A 21,965-nucleotide genomic window follows, 5' to 3' on the forward strand; every position below is an offset into this window, starting at 1 on the left:
ACATTGGCATACCAACAGCACTGGCAACCTTGCTTAGAGCATCAATAGTCCAATACTCAACCGATAAACTAGGAAAGTGAATCCACAGTGGAATAGTAGTGATACATTTAGGATCAAAATGGAAGTCTCTCTCCCAATTCTGTAAGATAAGTGGCTTGTTATGATATGTGTATGGTCCTGCTTGAACAACTGTATCTCTATCCTCCACAGTTGTGAATCGAAAAATATAATAGCCATCATGGTGATATAGAATTTGGGGCTTAGATACAAAATCCCAAACTGTTTCTACATAACTCACCATAGATTTCTCATACGGAGTATCTCCCAAGACATACCCAATTAGAGCAGTTTCCCAATATTCCTTCAACTCACTCACATCATCTTCCTCTATTTGAATGACCACTTTGCCATCCCTGTGACTTGGTGGAACATATTCCAATCTCATCCCCATCTGAGAGTTCCGATTCTATTGTCGAAGTTCCTTTGCATGCACTATCTTCTCCACCCCTATCTCTGCAGTTGCAGCAAGATCTGGATCTGGAGTTGGCTTTGAAGATCCAGCTTCAGAGAATTGTAGTCGTTTTGGACTTGTTGGCAGTTGATCCTTACACTTTCAAGCTTCCTTTGCTGAATTTTCAATTTTACTCTTCCATTGGTTACGGTTCCTCTCTTCCGCTCCATTTAGCTCGCTTTCCTCACCAAATGGTTGAAAACTAGCTGGTAAGAAGCTTCCAAACGTTAACGGAGTGATAGTCTGCATCGTCGAGTTCACTGGCGTTGTAGCAGCGGTTCGTCGGAGCTGCTTGCTTGCGTCTTCTAGCCATCAGTGGTGCACGTTAGCCTGCCTTGGCTTATCGTGCACTTGACGGGTGTTTGCTGATCATATTCTTTATTAAAGTTATTTTAGTTCTCTAACACTAGAAGTTGTCAAGCATTTCAACAGCCATGTTAAACACTCTAGTGTGAGTCAGGCGCGCTATAGTGTAGCCATCGCGCAATTGAATTTTTTTGAGCCATAGTGCGTCTATCGCACGTCCCATACTATTACGGCTTCTCCAATTCACCAAATAAATCATGGGGCACGTTAGGAGCTTGCTATAAGGTGCCCCTTAACTTCTCTAACTTTTAAAACCAAAAGTCATCTTTTTTTGCTATGGTATCAACCCCAACTCATTTCTGACATCCAAAATATCATCCAAAACCAGAATGAAGAACTATACTCTGATACTCAATTTCCACCACATAAGATTGTTTGGATTGATTAATCCCAGCATAAAATTCCACATAAGCTAATATAGCATTTGACTGACCACATTAGAGAAAATAACTGCCATAACTACTATGCAACATTTGTTTGGGCATATTAAATAATGCCTGCACTAAATTACGCAGGAATCTATATATTATTTTATACGTGTATTAGGAATATGGAGATTAAACTATTTAAACACAAAAATACCCCTTTAAAGTAAGTACTTCAGGTATAACAAGCTCCTCATTAATAGTGACTACATAAGAGTACGGTTCCTTTATTATTAATCCTCGGCCCTCGCATAAATAATCACATGTATTATGTGAATTAACCAAATGATACGGAAATCACATGTATTAAATTTACTGGGATGTTGTTGGTGTTGTATACTTAAATTTACAGAAACAATCTGAACATACATTGCATTTAAAGTGACAGTATAATACAATATGAGAAAACACAAAGTCCAAATTAATTACAATGACTCAGGCAAGTAGTTATTGGTATTCTTCATTAACTCAAAACTTATTTTTATACCAAAAAACACCTTTGTCTTGAGAGCTTTCATCTTTCTCCACATAGAGGCACTCCTTTAAATCCTTCCACATTGATATATAAAATGGGGTATCATCAAATTGGTAATATTCTCCTAGTAATGGCTTCACAGCTTTGGTTGCCTCCATTGCATTGTAATGTGGCATGGCTGAGAATAGATGATGCACAACATGAGTATCTGTTATGTTGTGAAAGATGTCACTACAAGAAATTGGATAATTAGTGGCGACATTTAGCAGCAACCCAAAAAGTTGCTACAAAATGTATATTCAGAGCCCAAATGTAAGAAACAATTAGTCTTTATGGTTGATTTTACAAGTTTAATCCCTTTGGTTTCTACTGTCAGCTCAAATATAAGAAAAGATTAGTTTTTTGTGACCCTAAACTGCTATGCTCTCTGCTATAATCTTTTTGTTTTTTTTCTTATTTGTTCCTTATATATATTCCTTTTGTCTAGCAGGGACAAGGCACTTAAACAGTGGTTCAAGCATGATGTTGAGCAAGGAGCAGTTACAAGGCACTTAATATTTTGTCTTTTTTGGGATATGTATATGCTTACAATTACAATGCACAATGCACAATGAAGTGTCGGGTAGTATATATGTAATTGACGTTTTAGTAATGATAATATTTGTAATATTCGGCTTGAGAAATTCTTTTGGTGTTTGTCAAGCATTATTGGTTGCTTTAATATTGATAGTCAATTAATATGAATATCTCTATATGAAATTTGAGAGAATTAGGTTCCTACAGGTATGGAAATGTATATAATTTTGGTCGTTATAATTGCTGAGAAAATAACTTTTAGTGGCGATATAGTTTTGTCAAAAAATTAGTAACTGCAAGGTCAATTTCTTTTGCAGCGACTTCAGTCGCTACAGAAAACATTGTGTCGTTCATGGTTAAACCTTTTGTGGCCACTTTAGTCGCTACTAAAAGACATTTATAGTGGCGACATAATCTTGCCACTGAACATAAATATTTTTTGTTGCAATTTTAGTCGCTACTAAAGAATATTTATAGTGGCGACATAATCTTGTCATTGAACATAAATATATTTTGTTGCAACTTTAGTCGCTACTAAAGAATATTTATAGCGGCGACAAAATATTGCCACTGAACATAAATATATTTTGTGGCGACAATTGTCGCGGCTAAAGGTGAATATATAGCGGCGACCCATCCAATATTTGTTCTTATGGAACACTTTTTTGTAGCGTTTTTAACAACCTTTTGTGGCAAATTTGTCGCACAGAATATGCTCTTTTAGTGGCGACTATGCATGTCGCTACAAATAACCTTCAGTTACGGTTTTCTTTGTGGCAATACAAAAGTCGCCGCTAATACCGTTTAGCAGCGACTTATAGGGATTTTGTGGCGACCTTTTTCGCTGCAATAAGTGTGATTTCATGTAGTGACTAATCTCATGGTATAACATAATATATAGAAGTATTTCATGACTGCTTGGCTTTTTAATAACGAAAATATTGGGATTGCAGTAATCAGACAATTGACGAATATATTCTCATGATCTAAAACAATGTTAGTATGGCAGAGGTTTCTAATAACCAAACAAGTAGTGGACACAGTGATACAAATAATGATAAAATTGGAATCTAAAGCACATAATATCGACAATACAGTAGTGGATGAAGCCGCCAACCGCTTGGCTTCTTTCGCTATATAGGAATAATTAAGTTAAGAGATGTTGAGAGAGAAACTCCAATTTGTGACAAAACTTTACTCCTTCCTATCCTCCTCCTCACCGTAAACACACACAAAATGACCAACACTACTGTATACGGCCAAAATCGGAAGAGTTCGACTTTGGGTTGTTGTAGCACTCCATGACCAACCTTGAGGAGCTCGGAGTAGAATTTGAAGTATGACCCCGAGGTGCGTCCCTCAAGGGAGCACATCGAAGGTCAATCTCGGAGTAGTACAAATCGATGATCGTCATGGAAAGACGGAAAAGCTCCCAAGAACACGTGGTTAGAGCTGATCAGGTCAGCAAGAATAGTACCAGTGGATTCCCCCCCTCCTATATAAAGGGGACCCTTGTCATCTTGTAAGGCAATCGGATTATTACACAACATATTGAATACAATACAACATTCTCTGCTATTCGCTTAAACAATTGTTCTACACATTTATTGCTTATTCTTTCATTGTTCATTCATTGTTTTTCATTTATTGCTCATTATTAACCGCAAAAGGCCATCTTTGAGGCCTCATTCTCATTGTTTCTTCATCAATAAGCTCACTACCAACTGCCCTATGCAAGCCTCGAAGCCTCTACTCCGGCTAGCTCGAGGCTCGTTTTGTGACAACTTTGGTTTGCTCTCCTTATTCTCTTTATTTATATTTAGCATCTACTACCTAACAACTAGAATAAAAATAAATCGCGTATTTTTAGAACCACAAAATCAAATATAATTGTCATTACCATTTTCAAGGTAAACAGTTTGGCGTCAACCTTGGGACTAAAAATAATAGTGATTGTTTTTGTGCTAGTTTTCTGAAAACACAAGTTATTCTTCACACTTTTTCTTGTCCAAGAATCTTTGATTTCAGGTCAAAATGTCTAACTCAGCAAATGCACGCCAAAACAACGGTATTGGGCTTCAGGGAGAAAACGGTGTAGATGCCGGTGTACCACCGCAAAACCCAGGGGTAGCACCAGCAGATACTGGTGTACCACCGCAAAACCCAGAGGAGGCACCGGCACAAATCGCCATTGACATGAGCTCATGGAACGTTGTGCATGTCGATGTAAGCTCTCCCGTCGACGGAAGTGTGCGCGGTGAGGAAAGAGACGTTAGTCTTCAAGTCATTTTTTAAATCTTGCAAGCACAACAAGTGGCTATTGCTCAGCTACAAAGTCACCAAAAAACTCCAAGCGCAGCAGCACCGAAAACGGCTCCTCGAATCGAGCAGGCACCGGAGATATCGAGTAACAACAGGGCAGCAACAGACCCCGCAATTATGAAGATGCTCGAGGACCTCACCAAAAGGATTGAATCAGGAGAAAAGAAGATAGAGGATAACGATAAAAAGGTGGAGACTTATAACTCGAGGGTCGATCAGATCCCGGGCGCACCTCCGATCCTGAAGGGCGTAGATTCAAAGAAGCTCATACAAAAACCGTTCCCACCAAGCACGACTCCGAAGCCCATCCCGAAGAAATTTATAATGCCAGATGTCTCGAAGTATAACGGGACCACGGACCCAAATGAGCACATCACCGCTTATACTTGTGATATAAAAGGGAAGGACTTAAAAGATGATGAGATTGAATCTGTCTTGCTGAAGAAATTTGGAGATACACTGTCGAAGGGGGCCATGATGTGGTACCACAACCTACCCCCGAACTTGATAGATTTATTTTCCATGTTGGAAGACTCTTTTGTGAGGGAACACGCTGGTGCCATCAAGGTCGCCACCACGAAGTCCGATGTCTTCAAAATCAAGCAGAGAGAAAACGAGATGCTAAGGGAATTTGTATCTCGATTTCAGATGGAGCGAATGGAATTACCACCGGTCTCCGATGACTGGGCAGTGCAAGCCTTCACTCAGGGCTAGAACGAACAAAGCTCGGTAGCTTCGAAGCAACTAAAACAAAATTTGATCGAATATCCCGTCGTGATGTGGGCGGATGTGCACAACAGGTATCAATCGAAGATCAGGGTCGAAGATGACCAATTAGGAGCCCCTTCGGGCTCAGTATATCCTAGCAGGCTCTTAACAAAGGAACAAAGGTTTACAGAAAGGGAGCCGAGACCAAACAAGGAAAGATATTAGCCATATGTAGAAGATTGAAGAAACGCCCCGAAGCGTAATGTACCTCGAGACGATCGAAGGATAGATGGAGGTCAAAGTTCCTGGGGACTCATGAATAAAGCCGGGTTCGATAGGCATACTGGGCCGGTAGAGGCACCCCAGCTATCCGAGTACGACTTCAACATCAATGTTTCGGACGTCGTATTGGCCATAAGTAAAATCAAAGATACCAGGTGGCCAAAGCCCATACTGTCAGACCCTTCACGGAGGAACCCTAACTTGGTATTCAAATATCACGGCACTCACGGTCATAGGGCCGAAGACTACAGACAGCTTCGAGAAGAGGTAGCCCGACTAGTCAGCAAAGGTCACCTTCGAGAGTTCCTCAGTGACCGAGCTAAACACCAATTTCGGGAAAGAGAGGCGAACAGGAAGAACGAACAAGAAGAAGCCACAACACGTCATCCACATGATCATTAGAGGGGTCGACGCCCCACATGGGCCCATTGTTAAGCGAACAGAAATATCCATCACCAGGGAAAAGCGTACTCGGAGTTACATACCAGAGGATGCTCTCACGTTCAGCGAAGAGGACATCGAGACCTAGTCTCAGCCTCATAATGACGCACTTTTAATTTCTTTTCTTTTGAATAAATTTCAAATTAAACGTGTGCTCGTGGACCCATGTAGCTCGGCCAACATAATCAGGTCGAGGGTGGTGGAGCAGCTCGGACTGCTCGACCAGATCGTGCCCGCCTCTCGAGTGCTCAATGGATTCAACATGGCGAGCGAGACGATCAAAGGGGAGATCATCCTCCGGTCAATGTAGCCGGTACAATCTAAGATACCAAGTTTCATGTCATCAAAGGTGACATGAGATGCAATGCCTTGCTTGGAAGGCCATGGATACACAGTATGAGGGCAGTGCCATCAACCCTCCATGAAATGATAAAATTTCCAACCAAGGATGGAGTAAAAGCACTATACGGGGAGCAGCATGCAACAATGGAGATGTTCGCGGTACACGACATGGCACTAGCATCAACACCCCCTACACCGAAAAAGCCATAAGACAAGTAGACAGCTGGGTAGCAACCACAACCGACATTCTCGGCTACATCCGAATATGGGAATAAAGGACCGTACCGCATCCTCGGAGCAAGCAATTATAATGTATCGGGGCTCGAACGCTATCATTGCTAAGGTACAACCCTCCCCCTTTTCATTTACGTTTTATACTAACCTATTGCAGGCATTCAATTAAAAGGAATCGAAGCACCCTCCAGATCAAAGACCTTGGGTTTTAAAGCATGCGTTGCGTTCTTTTTCCCTTGGACCGGGTTTTACCTCGAGCGGGTTTTATCGGTGAGGGCTTTAACGAGGCAACACCCATATGCTACCTAAGGAGAAATCATCCAGTATTCAAGGTTTCTCTTCAATCAACCTCAAATACTGGGGGCATCACCCCAGGAAGTCACCTCTCAGAAGAAATCAAACTATGCCTAGGAGGACCTCGATAGGAGAATGTTGTATTGGGCCAAACAGTCAAATGAACCGTGTCCATGTAGAATAATCGAGCCTCCAAAAGCAAAAAACGTGTACGCATATATCAAGTAATTTAGGAAACCTCTTTGCTTATCAGAACACTTTGCGCCTCGAAGAAGTTCACTACTGTCGTGCAAAATGGCCCAAGAGGCGAAAACTCTCGAACGCTCGGGGACTGTCCTCGACAGTCAGCTCATCGAGCCATAAAAAACTCGAATTCGTAAGACCGTGATCAGGCAACTCGAGCTCATAAGCCCTCACTGAGGCAACGTCAAATCTGTATGTCCTTCAACAAGGCGTGCTCAAATTTACAAGACCTTAAAAAAGGCATAACCCCCGATATTAAGGCCAAGGCTATATATTCGAACTTGTAAGACCCCTAAAAAGGCATACCCTCGATATAGACGCAGAGGTCACCATGCACGGGGACTAAAGGCTATGGCCAAACATAAAGACTACGGTCGAACTGAAAGGCTACGGCCAAATTAACGCGGCTCGAAGACGTCCGACTGCTGCCATAAAACTAAAGGCCTCCAAATACTTCGAAAGTACTTCGAAAAGAACCGGTTAATCAGGTTGCCCACGGCATAAGCAAAGGAGCTTCGATAATATGAGATCTGAACAATAAAAAGGCTTTGAAAACAATCAGACTTCGATGAAAAGGTTTCAAAAACTCAACCTTCGAGCAAACCTCCCGAGATGCTCAGCTATCGTCACATATCGACTCATAATCGAGGTTCTCGTATGAGCCGTCAAATTGTCAGACGAACACAAAACATGCCAAGGAATAATAAAAACTTCAAAAGTCATTAGCCAAAATGAGGGAAAACTATAGCCATATTAGAGGTCGCATCGACCCAACCAAAAAAGAGCCTAAGGGCCAATGCGTAAGAGCCTAAGGGCCAGCCTAAAAGAGCCTAAGGGCCAATGCGTATGAGCGTAAGGGCCAGCCTAATGAGCCTAAGGGCCAATATGTTGAAAACCTAAGGGTCGATGAACCTGAGTCAAAACTTGATTCGAGGACCAAGCCCTTAACGGTCAACTATTATCAGTCGTTCATCAAATGCAACCTAAGGGTTCTTATCTAAAAAAGTCCAACGTATCGGACTAATTGTCAACATGCATCAAAATTCAAAGCATAAACAAAGACACAAGATAGTGGGAATTTATATAAAGGGAAAACCAAAGGGTTCCTTTTTTTATTATAAATGATGGTATAGAGATACAGTCACAACACTCATACGGGGAGCCCGATACAAAAAACGAGAAAGAAAAACCTAGCCTTCCCCCTCGGGGACTATGTCTCAATCGGCTTACTCGGGACCAGCTCCCTCACTGGCCTCCTCCTCGTTGTCTTCGGCATCGGAAACGAGGAACTGTCATGCCCCGAAACTAAGCCTGGACGTAACACGGCACCCGGTTCCTGACTACATGCGACCGAGCGAACCAACTGGCTGGCTGAATCAACATGTTATATCATAACATACTGAATGCGAAAGATAAAATAACACATGGTGCTATACCGAAAGTCTGGATGATATAAATCAAAGTGCGGAAATACTAATACAATTCTGAAACATATTTGTAGCCAACATAGCTTAATAGGAAAAACCTGCGACTCTGTCTAACTGTTACTCTAGTCTATGAAGCCTCTAATGAAGTACTGAAAACACTGACTATCTGAAAATACTGAAGACTGTAAGGTAATGATAATGCCCCGAAAGAACTGGGGATCACCAATTCGCTGGTATGAGAATCCTAGCGCTCTGAATCATCAACCTGTAAATCATTACCTGCATCGTGAGATGCAGGCCCGGGGCAAAAGAGACGTCAGTACATTTGAATTGCACTGGTATGTAAAGCAACTGAAAGAAAGAATTATAAATGTTGAAACAGAAACTAAGGTGATAACTGAGAATTGATAATTGATAACCGAAATGATAACTATTGAAACTAAAACTGAAATGATAACTGATAACTGAACTGATAACTGATAGCTGAACTGATAACTGGTAACTGAAATGATAACTGATAACTGAAATGATAACTAATAATTGAACTGAACAAAGGGAGTAAGGATATGAATACTCCCTCTTCTAAATGATGAACAACTTGTTTTTCTTAATATTAGACTGCGGCCTCAGGCCCAATATACATGTGCACAAACTGCGGCCTCGGGCCCAAGTATACGTATACATAACTGCGGCCTTAAGCCCAAAGATGCATAAAGCATAAACTGCGGCCTCAGGCCCAAAGATGCAAAAGCATAAACTGCGTCCTCATGCCCAAAGATGCATAAAGCATAAACTGCGGCCTCAGGCCTAAAGATGCATAAAGCATAAACTGCAACCTCAGGCCCAAATATAGGTGTTTAACATTCAAGGATTTAAAATCAGGAACTGAGAATCATACTGCAATACATGATAGTGAAATACTAAATCACACTAAGTTACATAATACTGCAATACTGGATCACATTGAGTTAGTGGAATACTGAATAGGACTAGACTGAGATATGTATTCTTGAACTAATTATGAACACTGAAACTTCAACTGTTTATGGCATACTGTGTAATCTATACTAAGACTCGGGGGCATCAAACCCAAGTCTATATTCAATATGCATTGAGCTCACAACGTTCAGAATGAAAGTCATGAACGAGTTATGAAGCTAGATAATAGAAGTTCTACAACTATTCAAGGAACTAGGCTAAAACTACATTTCTGAGGCAATTAGTAACGTCGTAAAAGAAACGTAGTGTAGGGACAATCATTAACATTCCCAAACATAGAGAGTTAGCCTCACATACCTTAACTTCCTGCTCTTAAGCGTAATACAACATTCGCCAACCCTTTCAACTTTAATCTATATCAATACAAACCAAAGGGATTCCATATTAGCGATAATTCTCATGTTTTGGTCACTTAGGCATTTTCTCAAACACTTGGTGGCACAAAGCTTCATAGTCCTTATTAATGGTGTCTCTACACCCAATAACCCATTCTCTTGCTCCTAGATAAATTCTAACGCCTTAAATGGTTATAATCAACATCATTCTTTATCATCCATAAGGTAAACACTTAACCAATAATCAACAATCAACACCCAAAACCTATAACCGTTCATGCTTTTCTATCAAACATATCAACTCATATCCTATGAACTAGAGTTTATAATCATTAATTCAATGCTAGAATCAATTAGTAGGTGAAGACATTACCTTTTTGAAGTTCAATCCCCTTGAATTCGAGCTCTAAGGTTCCTTCTCTCAACAATGATGTACGAATCGAATATCTAATGATATGGAGGGTTTACCCATGTTAATAAGATGTTGGGAAGTTGAAATTAACTTAGAATCTTCATTAAAACTTACCTTGGGTGGTAGAGGACCCTTAAAAAGTTAGGTTTTTGAGAGCTTTCCTTTCTAGAGCAAGTTTTTATGTTTTGAGGCTGTGGGGGATGAAATAGGGCTTAAAAATGACTCCCCAAGTCCGCCACCACACCCCTGGTAGGCCTGACCGCGGTTAATAGCAGGAACACTGCCTCACGACCGCGATCGCGGTCCGGGCGCAGTGGTTGCGCACTGTTCTGTGAAATAGGCATAAAATTTTGCATAGAGCTCCATTTGGGCTCCACAATATGTCGTTGAAAGCTATTTCAAAGTCCTACAACTTTCTTGCTTTGATTTTTCCCAAATTCCTTAGACATTTTCAATAAACCCTGTGGAAGACAGACCTTCTGCAAACTTAGTCGATTTTGTCGCATCTTATGCACCTCACTTTCCATCTTGATTCTAAAACAACTATTTTCACCAATAACCGTCCCTCTAGGACTTCATATGACCAAGATATTAAATTAATACCCATTTAACATATCCACACCTAGTCCGAATGTAAGGGGTGTTACCTTATCTCCCCCTTGGGATCATTCGTCCTCGAATGATTGTCCTGACTTAACTTCTGCTAACTCCGGACCTTAAACAGGTTTGGTGGAAACATGAACTTTCATTAACATTTGCATACTAAACTAAATGAATACATGATTACTGAACTATTGAGATACTGAACCGAATGACTACTGCATTGACTGAATATTGGTCTGCCATGGATATGTGAATACTGAACTAACATAGGTATATGAATATTGAACTGGCACGAATATTTGAGTAATTTGAGTACTAAGCTGGCAGGAATGTCTAAGTATTAGACTAACATGAGTAGCTGAGTATTGAGCTGACATGAGTATCTGAGTACTAAACTAACATGAGTATCTGAGTTCTGAACTGACACGAGTATCTGAGTACTGGAAACTTGAATATTATAACATGACACGTGAAATACTAGCTGTACCACCACTAATTATGGTGGCAACTCCAACTCATAAGCTAATTGACCGATCCTTCGCAAGAATCTATATAGCCCAATATAGCAGGGACTATGCTTCCCCTTCTTCCCAAATCTTATAACGTTTTTCATAAGTGAAACTTTCAGAAACACCCAATCATCAACTTGAAACTCTAGGTCTCTATGCCGGACGCTCGAATAGGACTTTTGGCGGCTCTGAGTTTTCTTCAAACGCTCTTGAATCAACTTAACTTTCTCTATAGTCTGATAGGCTAAATCGGGTCCTAACAACTCCACTTCTCCAACTTCGAACCAACCAATTGGTGATCTACACCTTCGCCCATACAGAGCTTCGTACGGTGCCATCTTGATACTAGAGTGATAGGTTATTATTTGCAAGGTCAATGAGAGGTATGTGATCATCCCAATTACTTTTAACATCAAGGACATATCCTCAACTGTTTGAATAATGCGCTCTGCCTGGCCATCTTTCTGAGGATGAAAAACTTGTGCCTAATCCTTTCTGAAAGGACTTCTAAAAGTTCATTTTAAACTGAGCACCACAGTCTCAAATGACGGACAACGGAGTCCCATGCAATCAACTGGTTTTCTGCATGTACAACTTGGTATAATCTTCTACTGAATCTGTAGTCTTTACTAGCAAGAAATGTGCTGACTTGGTAAGTCGATTTAAAATCATCCAATCAAATCATGCTTTTAAAATGAGCAAGATAATCCCGTTATAAATTTCATATTTACCATTTCCACTCAAAATATGTGTATTCTGTGATAAAACACTAGGCTTTCTGCTGCTCGACTGTCACTTGCTGACAATTCGGACAATTGGCCGCAAAGTCTACGACATTCTTTTTCATGTTGTTCAACCAATAAATATCCTTGGTCATGATGCATATTTGGGGAACCTGGATGGAAAGAATACCTGGAATTATGGGCTTCTAACATGATCTTCCCTCTTTAAGTCCATCTATGTCTGGAACACACAATCTGTCTTGGTACCTCAAAGTACCATCATATCCCCCTTATTCAAAAGCCACCGTCTTATACTTGTGAATCTCCTCTTTCAACTGCAACACGTAGGGGTCATCAAACTGTTTCTCCTTCACTTCGGCTGCTAAGGAGGAACAAGTCCTGTTCTAGACAACAACTCTGTTATCTTCGGAGTCCGAAGTCGAACTCCTATCTTTGGTGATGAACTTCTTTCACCAGAGTTCTCTTATCTACCTCAATCATGAGTTATACTTCCCACACTTGATTATCTTCTTAAGCACATCCTAAAAACACTTATAGAATTGTTGTGAGCTAAGTCTTTGATCAGTACTCCGAAGACTAGAGTCTCGTGCAATGGCACTACCCTCGTGACACATAAATAGGCATGATTTTTTATAGCTTTTCTGTGATCACTTTATCGTCAATAAATAAGCTCGGTGATCATTCTACTTACTTTGTGTTTCTTACACATGCTAGACATAATACCTATGGTAATTATACAATTTTCCCTCATTACCGAACTGATTTTCTTTTTCATATCCCATGCTAACTATTCGGGTTTCAAATCTCTAACTAGACTTACTGAAAATTTTCACATCACCCCTTAGACCAAAGGTCTTATACTTGTGGATCCTTCTCTTTTTGTTGGGGTCCAAATAACTTTCCTTATTTCCTGCAATTCTTTGCACTCTACGTCAATGACGACTCATCTTCCAACTTACTTCTGAGAAATCTTTCTTACTAGGAAAAACTAAATTATTCACTTAACGGAAAGCTAATATATTCACAACTATCATATACAATCTTAATAATCTAAATCTGCTCACACTGTCAATCCTGGAGAAAACACATTACGATAATTCCTAAAGGCTATTCTTCTATAGTTTGTGCTCTCACTGCTAGCTAGATTTTTTCCCTACTGCCACTGTACTTCGAGTTTAACTTAAACTCTTTGGGTTCTAACACACGTTCGGTATTTCAAACTGTCATCCACTCACTAGACTTAACCTGGCTAAGTGAATCAAATTGTACCTCTACTAGCTCCGCTGAAAGTGCTAATTCACTGTATCAACCCAAAACTTACTTATTATTCTTTTACTAACCACCTGCTACCATCATGTTTTCTTGCTCTGCTTTGAATAACTAAAGTGAAGCATAAGGATATTCTAACTTCCCTCACCATCCGGCCCTGTTCTACAGTCGCATACTACCCCTTTTTTTTCTTCTAAACTATGTGCATGGATCACACATAGGGAATTCATCTGCCTTAAATGAAATTGGAATATCTAACCCCAAAATTTCTTTACAATACTAAATCATATCATACTATAAACATCCCGGGTAATCATTTAGTCACATAACCTAAGGGGGAACTGCCATATCTTTTATCTTACATCAATAACTGCTTCTTATAGTAGATTACTAACGTGGTACTTCTAGTTCTTATTTGAATAAATCTAAACAACTTAAAATCATTCCCTGAAATTCAATATTGGCTGCTTTTGGTTCTCATGGCATACATCATATCTTCTAGTCATTTGCATGAGTTATACGAAAAATACATCTCTAATAATAACAATCGTTTTTGACTCCTTGGTATTTTACCCTTAGGCTCTTTTCTGTCCAAACTATAGTGACCAATGTCAGGGTCTGCCATCTGAACTATCATCATCCAACTTGTGGCTCCATATCCAAAAATTAAATGAAGTTGTTCTAGGAGGTAAAACACATACGAATACACTACCATGCACAAACTTATCTTTCAAAGTATACCATCATCTGATAAATCACTTCCTGCGCCATCCGGTAAGTCTTGGTCTTAATCCAGACCTAAAATATGCAAATGTTTCGCTAAAATCACTGTTACTTACATTTTCTTTTAGCACCCATAGGCATCATTGTATACTCACCAGTCGCCAGGATTTTGATACACTGAAAATTAGATATTTGGTAAACATATAACTGAATATTGGAGTACTGAATAACCACAACTTGCTAATTGAAAGACAGTATAACTGGTAACAGAGGTAAACTGATAACCATAAGATATGATAATTGCTTTTGTACTTTCTGATAAGGTTATGCTCTAATCTGTACTACTATCCATTGCATCCCACTTTTAACATCCTCTCAAGTCTCATATTTACCAATCTGTACTCCATAATTGTACCCCAATGGGTAATTATCCTCTCTAGGACCTTAGGTTTCTCCTGCGCGTCGCTTGGGCATCCAATACGTTTGGAATTCGATAGGAAGAGAAGGTTAATTATTGCTCTAAGCTTCGTGGCATGATCTAGAGTAGAAAGAGATGAGACCTGGATGTCTTGGTAGTTAACCGTTTATATAAGTGGCCTGCACACACATATAAAGGAAACTCCACTGGACACGGCTGCATAGACTCCCTAAGACTCTTGAACCTAGTGCTCTAATACCAAGCTTTGTCACGCCTCGAATCTGGGCCTAGACGTAACACGGCACCCGGTACCTGACTACATGCGACCGAGCGAACCAACTGGCTAGCTGAATCAACATGTGATATCATAACATACTGAATGCGGAAGATAAACTAACACATGCTACTATACTGAAAGTCTGGATGATATAAATCAAAGTGCGGAAATACTAATACAATTCTGAAACATATTTGTAGCCAACACAGCTTAATATGAAAAGCCCGCGACTCTGTCTGACTATTACTCTAGTCTATGAAGCCTCTAATGAAGTACTGAAAACACTGACTATCTGAAAATACTGAAGACTGTAAGGTAATGATAATGCCCCGAAAGAACTAGGGATTACCAAATCGCTGCTACGAGAATCCTAGCGCTCTGAATCATCAACCTGTAAATCATTACTTGCATCATGAGATGTAGGCCCTGGGCAAAAGGGACGTCAGTACATTTGAATTGCACTGGTATGTAAAGCAACTGAAAGAAAGAATTATATATGCTCAAAACTGAAACTATGATGATAACTGAGAATTGATAATTGATAACCGAAATGATAAATATTGAAACTGAAACTGAAATGATAACTGATAACTGAAATGATAACTGATAGCTGAACTGATAACTGGTAACGGAAATGATAACTGATAACTGAAATGATAACTAATAATTGAACTGAACAAAGGGAGTAAGGATATGAGTACTCCCTCTTCTAAATGATGAACAACCTGTTTATCTGAATATTAAACTGCGGCCTCAGGCCCAATATATATGTGCACAAACTGCGGCCTCGGGCCCAAGTATACGTATACATAACTGAAGCCTTAGGCCCAAAGATGCATAAAGCATAAACTGCGTCTTACGTCCAAAGATGCATAAAGCATAAACTGCGGCCTCAGGCCTAAAGATGCATAAATCATAAACTGCGGCCTCAGGCCCAAATACAGGTGTTTAACATTCAGGGATTTGAAATCAAGAACTGAGAATCATACTGCAATACATGATAGTGAAATACTGAATCACACTGAGTTACATGATACTGGAATACTGGATCACACTAAGTTATATAATACTAGAATACTGAATAGGACTAGACTGAGATATGTATTCTTAAACTGATTATGAACACTGAAACTTCAACAGTTTATGGCATACTGTGTAATCTATACTAAGACTCAGGGGCATCAAACCCAAGTCTATATGGAATACGAACTGAGCTCACAACGTTCAGAATGAAAGTCATGAACGAGTTATGAAGCTAGAGAATTGAAGTTCTACAACTATTCAAGGAACTAGGCTAAACTACATTTCTGAGGCAATTAGTAACGTCGTAAAAGAAACGTAGTGTAGGGAGAATCATTAACATTTCCAAACATAGAGAGTTAGCCTCACATACCTTAACTTCCTGCTCTTGAGCGTAATACAACATTCTCCAACCCTTTCAACTTTAATCTATATCAATACAAATCAAAGGGATTCCATATTAGCGATAATTCTCATGTTTTGGTTACTTAGGCATTTTCTCAAACACTTGGGGGCATAAAGCTTCATAGTCCTTATTAATGGTGTCTCTACACCCAATAACCCATTCTCTTGCTCCTAGATAAATTCTAAAGCCTTAAATGGTTATAATCAACATCATTCTTTATCATCCATAAGGTAAACAATACCCTTAACCAATAATCAACACCCCAAACCTATAATCGTTCATGCTTTTCTATCAAACCCATCAACTCATATCTCATGATCTAGAGTCTATGATCATTAATCCAATGCTATAATCAGTTAGAGGGTGAAGACATTACCTTTTTGAAGTTCAATCCCCTTGAAGTCGAGTTCTAGGGTTCCTTCTCTCAACAATGATGTCTGAATCGAATATCTAATGATATGGAGGGTTTACCCATGTTAATAAGATGCTGCGAAATTGAATTAACTTAGAATCACCATATAGAACTTACATTGGATGGTGGAGGGACCCTTAAGGAGTTAGGTTTTTGAGAGCTTTCCTTTCTAGAGCAAGTTTTTATGTTTTGGGGTTGTGGGGGACGAAATAGGGCTTAAAAATGACTCCCCAAGTCCTCCACCGCGCCCCCCCCCCCCTGTAGGCCTGACCGCGGCCCGACGATAACTAGGGATTCTAGTTCATTTTACACTCCTTTTTACTTGAGTTTTGATTAAAAAAATATATACAAATAGTCCAAAAGGCTTACATGTTGTACTTGTTTGCAGGGTTTGGTCAAGAAAGTGACTAGAGGTCAAAAACCAGCTCAAAAAGGAGTAAAACCTGCACAAGTACCAAGAACAAGTCAAAGCACAACTGCAACAGACCCACCGCGGCCGTAATCCATTTAGCGCGGTCCGCAGTGAGGAGATTCAGAGAGTTGCAGATGTTAGAAGCTCAAGCACTGCTTCCGCAATCCATTTAGTGCGGATCGCAGTAGCCTCACCGCGGCCGTAATCCATTTTATGCAGTCCGCGGAGAAGAGATTCAGAGAGTTGGAAATTTGGAAGTTGGAAGCCACTGCGGCCGCAATACATTTTGTGCGGACCGCAGTGAAGCCAGCGCGGCCGCGGTGCATTTTCCGCTGTCTGTGGTGGCTAGATTCAGAGACTCAAAAGTCAAGCTGAAAAGCCTCACCGCGGTCGCGGTGCATTTTCCGCGGTCTGCGGTACCTCCGTAGGGGTATTTTTGTCCAGAAAATTCGGCCTTGTATAAATAGTTCTTTTTCAGATTTTTAGGGTATCTAACTTTTAGTTGAGCATGTGAACTGCAATTTTAGACTATTTTGAGTAATTTTATAGTGGGTTCATCATTGAATCTTCAATTATTAGCTTGTAAACATATTATATGGGTTATTCTTCACCTAATTATCTGTTTTATTCCAATATAATGAGTAGCTAGACCCATTATCTAGGGTTGTGGCTCAACCCTATTATGGGTATTTGATGGGTCTTGTGTTCTAAGGCTTAGATGTTTATGGGTGGTTGATATTTGGAATGATTTGTGTTTTTTATGTTGGATTAGTGGTTGCAAACACTAATTTGTGCCTATTTGACTTGGGCTCTTCTGGAAAAAGAGAGCTTGAGTCTAGGTAATCTGTCCAACAAGGAATTGGGGCGTACTCAAGAGATTGATAGCCCCAAATAAAGGGTTAAACCTTGAGATAGTAATACCCGACTTGAGCCTACATTGCTTGCATAATCTCGACAACCAATTGGTCTTGAGAAAGTCAATTAGGGAAAAGTCACTCAAGCTACCGAGAGGTATAGAGTGAGTAGTGTCGTGCATTGGCTATATCGCGATCCCAAACATAACAACTTTGCCTTGGACTTTAGAACCCGTCAAGTATTCACCTAGGGGAAAGTCACTTCCCTAGTGCCTCGTTACCTATTTAGAAAAACCTTTCAAGCAATTATTCTTAGTTTAATTTAGCATCTCAGTAGTATAATATTAGAAGTAAAAAGCAAACAATTATGATTGGAAGCGTAATTAAGAGCATTACGCATTGCTAGTTTAGATAGGAATCCAATTCCCAAATCTAGCTCCCTGTGGATTTGATCCCGACCTTTTCAAGCAAAAGCTGCATCGCCGCTCTCGCCACTCCATAGTGGTGTAGGGTTGCATCGATCACTTTTTGGCACCGTTTCCGGGGAGCTAACGGTTTTGGCTATCTATCTAAATAGTTTTGCGTATTTTTTTTCTTCTGTGATACTAACTTGTGTGTGACGCCAATTCATGTACAATATGGCAGCAAACAACAACAATGACCCTCTTGGAAACGTAGTTCCGGGGGAGGAGGTTGATGACATCGGTGAAGATGAGGTGCCTCTTGTATCTCAAGGACAAAGGAGAGGCCTCCAGGCCAGTGCCAATGATAATGTTCCAGACCCTCCCCCGCCACCTCCAAGAGTGGCCCCTCGGGTAAGCCCAACCAAGGATATGCTAGTGCATTTGTCCCACCCCGGATCCGGGCGGGCAATTTTCAAATTACCAATGTGATGCTGACCTTGTTGGAACAGCGAGGGTATTTCACAGGTGCTCCTGATCAGAACACTTACAAGAACCTTAAGGGTTTTGTTGATACATGTTGGGGGAGAAAGCAAATGAACGTGTCCGAGGATGCCTTGCGGTTGAGACTATTCCCTTTCTCTGTTCGAGGGAAGGCACTAGATTGGCTGGAGAGACTCCCCAACCACTCCATCCATACATGGGATGAGTTGGCAGACAAATTCATTGCAAAATTTTTCTCGCCGGGGCACATGGTAACTTTGAGGGATGAAATCTTAGCTTTCAAACAGGAGCCCAACGAACCATTGCATGAAATTTGGGAGAGTTACCGGACTATGGTAAAGGAGTGTCCCAAAAATGATATGACTGAGGCAATGATACAACGGACTTTCTACTGGGGCATTAACACCACTAACCAGTGCATAGTGAACCAACTCGCCAGCGGCAACTTCATGAACACACCGTATGATCAAGCGTTTGAGATATTGGATGAGATGGCGGACACTTCTTCCGCTTGGCAAAGTAGAACAAATGTGCCACAGGGTGACCCCACGGTCATTCACTTGCACAAGGAGCTTCATGATCATGGACAGGCAATAGCAGAACTTACAACAACAATGAACCGGTTAGCAAATGCACAATTACAGCAGGTTTAAGCTCCTCGACAAGTAAATGCTATGGAGGGTGTCAATATGCTAGTGAACAAAAGAAGACAAAGAGGCCAACAGAACCAAGGGAGTTCGGATCAATATAACCAAGACAGTGGTGGGTTCCAAGATGATGGTTATGATGAGCAGAGTGAAGAAGTGCAATACATGAACAACTATCAAGGCCAAAGGGGTAGTTCTTCCAACCAACAACAATAATGGAGATCCCAAGGCAATTGGGGAAATCAACAACAAGAGAACAATAATTGAGGGAACGACAACCAAAATCCAAATTGGGGCAACCAGAACAACAATCAGAACAATCAGGGTAACTGGAGCAGCAACAACAACAACTGGGGTGGAAACAACAATCAGGGTGGTTGGAACAATAACAATCAGGGAAATCGGGGGTAAGGCTTTCAAAGGCCCCCAATGTATCAACAAACGAACAATCCACCCCCATTCCCATCCTAAGGTCCTAGTTCATCCAATAATGACATGGGGAGAATTGAAATGATGTTTGAACAGATCATGAAAAGGAATGCTGACTCCGATGCTCAGCTGGCATTCCACAATACTTCAATCAAAAACTTGGAGGTTCAGCTAGGCCAAATCTCACAATCCTTGAATACTCGCCCTAAGGGAGCTCTACCTAGTGATACGATAGTCAACCCGAAGGGTGGGAACAATACCGGGCATACAATGGCGGTAACTAAAAGAAGTGGACTAGGCGGTGATGTGAATGCCTCCAAACAAAAAGAAATTTTGAGTGATGAAGTTGAGTTGCAAGAGGATGAGATCCCTTTGGTGGTTGAGAATGTGATTGATGAGAACTAAATGAAGAAGTGAGGATTGATATCAAAGATACCGAGGTGGAAACTCAGAATGACGTGAACCCGTCTAGGGAACACGTAATAGACATGCCGGAAATGGTTGTGCCTAAAGCCAAGGCTCCTTTGCCAAGGCCACCTCCACCTTATCCTCAAGGGCTCGCGAAGTAGAAAAATGAGAACCAGTTTAAAAAATTCATTGACATGATGAAGAGCTTATCCATTAATGTGCCTTTGGTGGAGGCTTTAGAGCAAATGCCGAGTTACGCTAAATTTATGAAAGACTTGGTGACAAAGAAAAGATCCATGGACTGTGAAACTATCAAGATGACCCACCAAGTTAGTGCTATAGTGCATTCAATGGCTCCGAAGTTAGAAGATCCCGGTGCTTTCACCATTCTGTGCACTATTGGGAGTGTAGACTTTGCTAAAGCTCTATGTGATTTGGAGGCGAGTATCAACTTGATGCCCTACTCAGTTTTCAAGACTTTGGGTATTGGACAACCAAGGCCAACTTCCATGAGATTGCAAATGGCGGATAGATCGATGAAGAGGCCCTTGGGTATAATTCATGATGTTCTCGTCCGGGTAGACAAATTTATCTTGCCAGCTGATTTTGTGATTCTCGATTGTGAGGTCGATTTTCAGGTGCTTATAATTTTGGGAAGACCTTTCCTTGCTACTGGGAAGGCCTTAGTTGATGTGGAAGCAGGGGAACTCAACTTCCGGGTGAGTAATGAAAAAGTGGTCTTTCATGTGTGTAAGTTAATGAAGCAGCCCAAATATACTGAAGTGTGCTCATTTGTGGATCTTGTCACGGCAGTGATAATTGATGATACTAGTGCAATGATCAATTGGAGGACCCTCTAGAGGCAGTATTGTTGAATCTTGATGTAAATGAGGATGAAGGTCGGGTGGAGTGTGTTAATTCTTTACATGGAATGGGCTTGTACTCTTATGAGCCTCGGAAGCTCTCTTTGGATCTTGAGAATAGGAAGACTCCACCAACAAAGCCCTCAATTGAGCAACCTCCGATGTTGGAGTTAAAGTCGTTGCCTCCACACATCAGGTATGAATTCTTAGGCCCTAATTCAACTTTGCCAGTTATTATTTCCTCTTGTCTTAATAACATGCAGGTAGATGCCACATTGGCGGTGCTCCAAAAACGGAAGAAGGCAATTTCATGGACTGTAGCTGATATTCGGGGAATAAGCCTCGCCTTTTGTATGCACAAGATTATTCTTGAAGATGATGCAAATCCCTCCTTGGAACATCAAAGGGGGTTGAACGTGGCAATGCAAGAAGTTGTGAAAAAGGAGGTGATCAAGTGGTTGGATGTTGGGGTTGTGTACCCCATCTTTGACAGTTCTTGGACTTCGCCGGTGCAATGTCTGTCGAAGAAGGGTGGTATGACCGTGGTGACCAATGCGCAAAATGAACTAATTCCTACCAGGACAGTCACCGGATGGAGGGTGTGCATAGATTACCGCAAGTTGCTGGGCGTGCCTTTTACTATTTCTTGGATGGATATTCTAGGTACAACCAAAT

This window comes from Nicotiana attenuata, chromosome 7, assembly GCF_001879085.1.
Source record: "Nicotiana attenuata strain UT chromosome 7, NIATTr2, whole genome shotgun sequence".
Classification (NCBI taxonomy): Eukaryota; Viridiplantae; Streptophyta; class Magnoliopsida; order Solanales; family Solanaceae; genus Nicotiana; species Nicotiana attenuata.